Here is a 7,173-nt window from a genome sequence, read left to right as displayed (position 1 = left end):
GGGCGTAGCTAAGGGTTCATGGGCCCTGGTGCGAAAGGTCAGCTTGGGGCCCCCCTACATACAACAAAATTAAAATCTCGGTCTGTTTATATTTTAATACATCAAGTATATTATGTTAATAATAGAACTAACATTTAAACATAGGATAGTAGTTTATTTAAATAAAATATTAAAAGAACAAAGATGATAAAACTGGAGAGGCCCAGGTTAGCAGTTTCCTGGCTTTCAATCTTTTCAAAATGCAATCCTAGTGGGGAAGGACAGTCTGCAGTGACATCGCAGCACTGCATGCAATGATAATGGCAACAAGCAATTACTCCCATTAGAATGTCCATTGCATGCATTGTTACCACTAACTAGTCTCTTCCAAGTTCCATGTGAGATCCCCATAACACTGTCTGTAACTAATGTGTTATCCTTCACAAAGGTGCAGGCAAGATAAAATGATAGTTTAAGGTGAAGCCTCCAACATTTATATGTATGCAATTGCCCACTCACTCTGTGTTCTGCTCACTGCTCCCCTCTCACTGTGTCCAGACTCCCGCCAGCCGCCGCAGGTGCTCCACAGTCCTTCTGCTCCACGGCGCTTTGTATACTCTGCAGAGTATGCGCCCGCGGAGGAGTGTGGGAGGTCCTCCTAATCCATGGCGCCTCAGCAGACCATACGCCAACAGAGGAGTACAGGAGGGTACGTGCCAGAGCCGCGTGACGTCAGCGCGACGCACGCTGGCCGGGCCTGCAAAGCACCACTGGGAACGGGTGCTACTGTTCACTACCCTCATCCAGGACGGCCGGACAGTGACGGGGGCTGGGCCCCCCTGGCTCAGGGGCCCGGTCGCAGGTGCGACCGCTGCGACCCCTGTAGCTACGCCACTGCTTACTGACTTTTTTTGCTCACTGATCTGGGAGTTGGTAGCCTGGTCTATGTGTAGGGGCAAGGCTGGCCGGGAAGATGGGCTGATCGCATGTGTGGTTACATGACAACATCATAATGCCCCCCCCCCCCCCCCCTGCACTATACAGTGCTTTAAAAACAGGCTTTGTACAGCAAGGGGGGGGGGGCTACCATGATGCAGTTCAGTGTGAATTGAGTCATTGGGTCCCCCTATGGATATCAAGTGAATTGGGACAGGGTGTGTCCAACACAGTAAAACTTTAGCTTGCCTTGCTCCTGTCCCTCTCCTATTACCGCCTCAGTAGGGATGGCCATTGTTGTGGTTGCCATCGATGGTTGCCATCAATGGCAATAGTACAGTCATCAACGACAACATAATATGTAATGCACGACTATAATTGCTTTCGACTATCAATGGTCATCTATTTTCTTTGATGGACTAGCCCATGGACCAATCAGCACATGGGGGGTGGTCTTATGGGTGTCAGGGGCAGAGCTATTATTTGTGTCCCTGCACCTTCGGGAGAATGAAAAAAGATATTTGGTTATGCTGTGAAAGGGGATAACATATGGTTCTCCTCTATTGATGGAAATACTATTCTACATTAACCACGAACCATCGATAAATATGATTTATTGATGGTCAATGGCCATCCCTACATCTCAGTGCTGCACACATAAATGGCAGGTTCTGCAGATCAGCACATAACGGTACATACCTTACAGACGCCTGGACAAGTAGTACAACTTATCATACTCATAACACAGCCAGTGTCAGGAGGTTGTTGTTGTATTTTATTCCAAGAGAGAGACCAGTATCTGAGTTAAAAAATGGCAGAACCCTTAGTGATTGGAAGCTTGCTTGGGGAAATCTGGAGAGGGTTGGATATTATAGATTCCATGCAGTCAATGGGACATAACAGGATTCGGGAGAACAGGGGGAGCATGAAAGTTTCCAACAGGATACCAAAAATGTACCCATGCCGTCTCTCTTCGCTCGCCATGGTTTGCTAGAAGGAATACATGGCGGTGTGGATAGTCAAATTGGTGTTCCACCGACCTTGCTGCTGCCACTGCTGTTGTGGGTCACATGATATGTTCCACTGTTCACATGGTCCAAAGCTACATCCACAGCCTGGGAATTAGCTGCTACCACCTGGAGAGCTACAGCTATTACAGTCTTCATCAAAATGGTGGAGCCCTTAGGAAGAGACCTAAAGTGGATATGAAATCACTATAGCAAGATGGCGGCACTCAGCGGATGGAGAGGTGCCAGAGGGATCAAGAGTGTCTACGGTACCAGAAGCTACTGTACCTTCCATGATGTGACACTGTGTTTCAAAGATGAAGTGGCAGAAAGACAGTCAGTACCATGGGTCAACACTAATGTGACAGATCTGAAAAGGATAGGATATAATCCACATACAGAAATGATTATGAAATAAAAGATAGAGAAGAGCACAGGGTCTAGAATGGAGCCTTGTGTTACTCAGTGCCAGATGTTTCAACATTCAAAAAGTGCTAAAGTGGAGAGTAATACAACCAGCCAATCAGCTCCGAACTACCATTTTTCAAACCCAGCCTGTAACATGACAATTAGGAGCTGATTGGCTGGTTGTCTATAACTCTCCACTTTATACATTTTTAAAGCTTCATACTGTACATCTAGCCTTCTGTCCGATTTATTATTATTTATTACCAGTTTCTTACATAGCGCACACATATTCTGCAGCACTTTAAAGAGAATATTTGAACATCCACATCAGTCTCTGCACCAAAGGAACTTACAATCTATATTCCCTACCACATGAACACACACACACACAGACATTCTAGGGTTAATTTTGTTGGGAGCCAATTAGCCTACCAGTATATTTTTGGATGGTGGTACCTGGAGGAAACCCACGCAAGTACGGGGAGAATATACAAACTCCGCCCAGTTAGAGCTATGGTGGGAATGGAACCCATGACCTCAGCGCTGTGAGACAGTAATGCTAACCATTACCTCAGGGTTGCCTACCTGACCCTCTCCATGTGGGAGAACACGCTCTGCTCCTGGACTTCCCTGGTAATGTATGATTGCCATCACCTGTGTGGAGCTAGGTAATTGATAAGAAAGGTGTCTCACGACAGGTGATGGCAATCATATATTACCAGGGAAGTCCAGGAGCAGAGAATTTTCTCTCTGAAGGACAGTGTCAGGTAGGCAACTCTGCATTACATTGTCCGTACTGCACTTTCTGATAAAGTGACCTGAGAGGTGTCAGATCCAGGAAGAAAACGCTATTCCAGAGATTTCTAAATGTGGTCCAAAATGCACCCCAATGGTCCAGGTTTTAAGAATATCCATGTTTGGCCACAGGTGACTTAAACAGTACCTCAATTAATTGGATATAAACCTTTGTGTGTAGCCTGGACCCAAATCTAACTCTCTCTGCACATGTTACATCTGCCCCGGCTGCAGTACAGCATGGTTTCCCCCTTTTGCTTGATAATTTCCTATTTACAAACATGAACCAGGCACTGTGTACCCTTAAGTCTACTCTATGTACAACCACTGATTTATTCATTTGGCCCATGTGTGGCAGGCTCAAATCTGCTTTATCCATTGCATATCCCAACATGACCCTCTCCAGGAAGGACAGAATGCTCTGTTCCTGGACTTCACCTTAAGTTTTTGATTAGTATCACCTGTGTTGAAGCACCTTTCCTATCCATTAACCTGGTAATCATATATTAAGAGGAAAGTCCAGGAACAGAGCATTGTGTCCCTCCTGGAGAGGGTCATGTTGGGAGGTATGGCATTATGGTTTCCTACTCATAATCCGTTGTTTAAGTATTTGTGGCTAGGAAAGGAATTTTACTTTTGAATTAAGAAAAAACTCCTATATCGATTAAATGGCGATTATAGCCACAGCTGCCCAAGCAGAGAGTTCAGTGAATGTGACAGACAAAGAGTGTGAAACTAAAGTCTGGATTGGATGCACATGGATAATGCCAAGCCTGGTAAAGAGCTTTCTTAATTGGCATAGACAGATTGTGTTAGACTCCCAGTAATGAGTGTGGGCAAGTTTCAAGAGCAGGCATCCTCACTTATAGAGCAAGTTTTCATTTACAGTGTGAGCCAATGCTTAGGGCGAGATGTACTAAAGGGAAAATGCGGTAAAACCCCCGTTTTACCGCATTTTCCTATGTACTATTACCCGGCCGCACCGTTATCGCAGGGCAGGGTATCGCCACCTTTGGGTGGCGATACCCTATAGAAGCCTATGGGCTTCTTTTCGCCGCGTCGCCGCAACACCGCCGCCTCGCCGACCCCCCCTTGGGCTTACCTTCTTGCTGGTCCTCCTGGACCCCGGAAGGTAAGCCCTTCCTCCCCCTATCACCTACCCCCGGCGTCCCATCAGTCTCACTCTCCACTGTCCGTGTCCAGCGCTGTAGCGGGCGGGCAGCCGCGGCAATTACATCTTTAAAATAATGTGTCAAATGACTCTCCGGCTTTTTATTGGCTGAGATAGAGCACTCTCAGCCAATCAGCGGCCGCGGAGGAAGGCCACTGATTGGCTGAGAGTGCTCTATCTCAGCCAATCATTAGCCGGGCAGTCATTTGACAAATTATTTTAAAGATGTAATAGCCGCGGCTGCCCGCCCGCCACAGCGCTGGACAGTGGCGAGTGAGACTGATGGTCACCGCCGCCCGCCCCAGCACTGATCTGGTAACGCGCTGCTCAGCTGTCCCACTGCTTCCTCCCCAGCCGCCCGCCCCCACTGCTCCTCACTGCCCTGCAGCTCCCTGTTATTTTTTTTTACATGTGATAAATCGCATGCGATTTATCACATGTAAAAAATGGCCCATCAAAGTCCTCATCAAAGTCCTCATCGTATGTGAGCCTCCCGGGGAGCTGCCGGGCGGCTCGGAGGAGAATAGGGTCTTTAGTAATATGGGCCTTTAGTAATATGAGGGCAGATTCACCAGCCACAGGGTTGCTAATGGTTGATGACTCAGCTGGGTTCCTGGTGGTGCATACTGCTTGTACCCAGGGATCATACTTCATACTTGCCTACCTGACCGTCTCCATGCTCTGTTCCTGGACTTCCCTGGTAATGTATGATTGCCATCACCTGTGGGGAGCTAGGTAATTGATAACAAAGGTGTCACTACCTATTATGAGCCCCCCCGCCGCAAAATTTTCGGCGCACCCCCTCCCCATCCCCTCGGCACCCCCCCCCCCCTTCATGCTCGTACCTGCCCGGACAAATCTGCAGTCACGGTCCCGTCGCCGGCTCCTGCTGCTATAATGAAAACGGACTCTTAGAAAGAGTCCGTTTTCATTATAGCAGCAGGAGCCGGTGCCGGGAGACGGAGAGACGGGACCATGAAGGCAGGCAAGACAGCAGCGGGTAACTATAGCCCCGCAGACCCCCGGCACCCACATGTTCTCTGCGCCGCCCCGCCACCGCGGGGGCTGCGGAGCTATAGCTACGCCACTGGATTGGCTGCTGAAGCTAACAAGTGTCCCTCTTTGTCATAATTTTTCTTTCAGAGGGGCATGGTCACACCCGGAGGATTTCTTTATGACCCCCCCCCCCCCCCCCAGTACTCTTTCCCCACTCAGAACTCAAAGCCTGAGCTCCCATAGCTTAAAGGGGTACAGTTACGGTACAGTTACATGTGTTATATACAGGGGTGTAGCTACCATAGGTGCAGGGAGTGCAGCTGCTATGGGGCCCAGAGCTGAGAGGGGCCACCTTCCCTGTCACAGTTACATGTGTTATACACAGGGGTGTACCTACCATAGGTGCAGGGGCTGCAGCTGCTATGGGGCCCAGAGCTGAGAGGGCCACCTTCCTTGTCACAGTTACATGTGTTATATACTGGGTGTAGCTACCATAGGTGCAGTGGGTGCAGCTGCTATGGGGCCAGAGCGGAGAGGAGCCACCTTCCCTGTCACAGTTACATGTGTTATATACAGGGGAGTAGCTGCCCTAGGTGTAGAGAGTGCAGCTGCTATGGGGCCTAGAGCTGAGAGTGGCCACCTTCCCCTTAACAGTTATATGTGTTATATACAGGGTGCAGGGGGTGCAGCCACTGGCGTAACTATAAGGCCGCAGCCCCCGCGGTGGCGGGGAGGCGCCGGGGGTCTGCGGGCGCTATTTTTTCTCTGCCAGCTCCCCACTGCTTGTGGGTGCAGCGGGGAGCTGGCAGGGGGGTCCGTGCGGCGCGGAGGTACCTGTATTCAGGGAGAGCCTGGAGGTCCCTGTGCCGCTGAGTATGATGTTGCCGCCGCCGGGGTCCCTGCAGTGAAGTGGAAATAACGCGCTATCTCCGCCGGAGATAGCGCGTTATTTCCACTTCACTGCAGGGACCCCGGCAACATCATACTCAGCGCCGCAGGCGCAGGGACCTTCAGGCTCTCCCTGAATACAGGTACCTGCGCGCCGCACGGACCCCCCTGCCAGCTCCCCAGGGGGGTCTTTTAACGGGGGGAAGCGGCTAAATTGTCCGGGGGGGGGGGGGGCGGCGAAATTGTCCCGGCGGGGGGGAGCAAAATTTTTCGTTACGCCACTGGGTGCAGCTGCTATGGGGCCTAGAGCTGAGAGGGGCCGCCTTCCCCTTAACAGTTATATGTATTATACACAGGCATTAAAGTTGGAAGGCGGGTTGGAACAGAGTTTTACCACCTGTAATGGTAGGTGGAACTAGTTCCACCTCCACCACAGTCCAGCACAGTAATTCCAACATAAGGCATGTCCCATTCGCTTTCATTTCAGGCACGGCATTTGTGATGTCATGTTATCTCCACAGTTGAAGTGAAAAAGAGCCACTAAGTGGAGCAGGCTCTGTGCACACAAGGGGAGAGGGGGTGTGGAGGGAAACAGAGGTGAAGAAACGTTTGGAGAGACACAGGGCATGGAGCTGCTCTAGGCGGATGAATGATGAGCTGCTGGAGTGACAGGCAGATATGTGTATAAAGGACACTACTACTGTGAGTATTATGTGAATAAGGGGCACTTCTACTGTGGGCATTATGTGAATAAATGACACTACTACTACTATGAGCATTATGTGTAAGGGGCCCTACTACTGAGTGACAGAGGGGGTTATTCTGCTCGCTACGGTGGGACCGTAAACGGGCGGATCATTTTTTTTTTCATCTGCGCATGCGTAGCATTCGCAATGCGCATGTGCGGCGACCTCACACCACTCACGGACGGGTCTCTCCGTGCGAAAAAACCTGTCTGCAAGAGTACGGTCATTGTGGGCGGCATAGGGGCGT

The sequence above is a fragment of the Crinia signifera genome, chromosome 3 (genome assembly GCF_055691185.1).
Source record: "Crinia signifera chromosome 3, ASM5569118v1, whole genome shotgun sequence".
Taxonomy (NCBI): domain Eukaryota; kingdom Metazoa; phylum Chordata; class Amphibia; order Anura; family Myobatrachidae; genus Crinia; species Crinia signifera.
Note: the sequence above shows the minus strand (reverse complement) of the source record.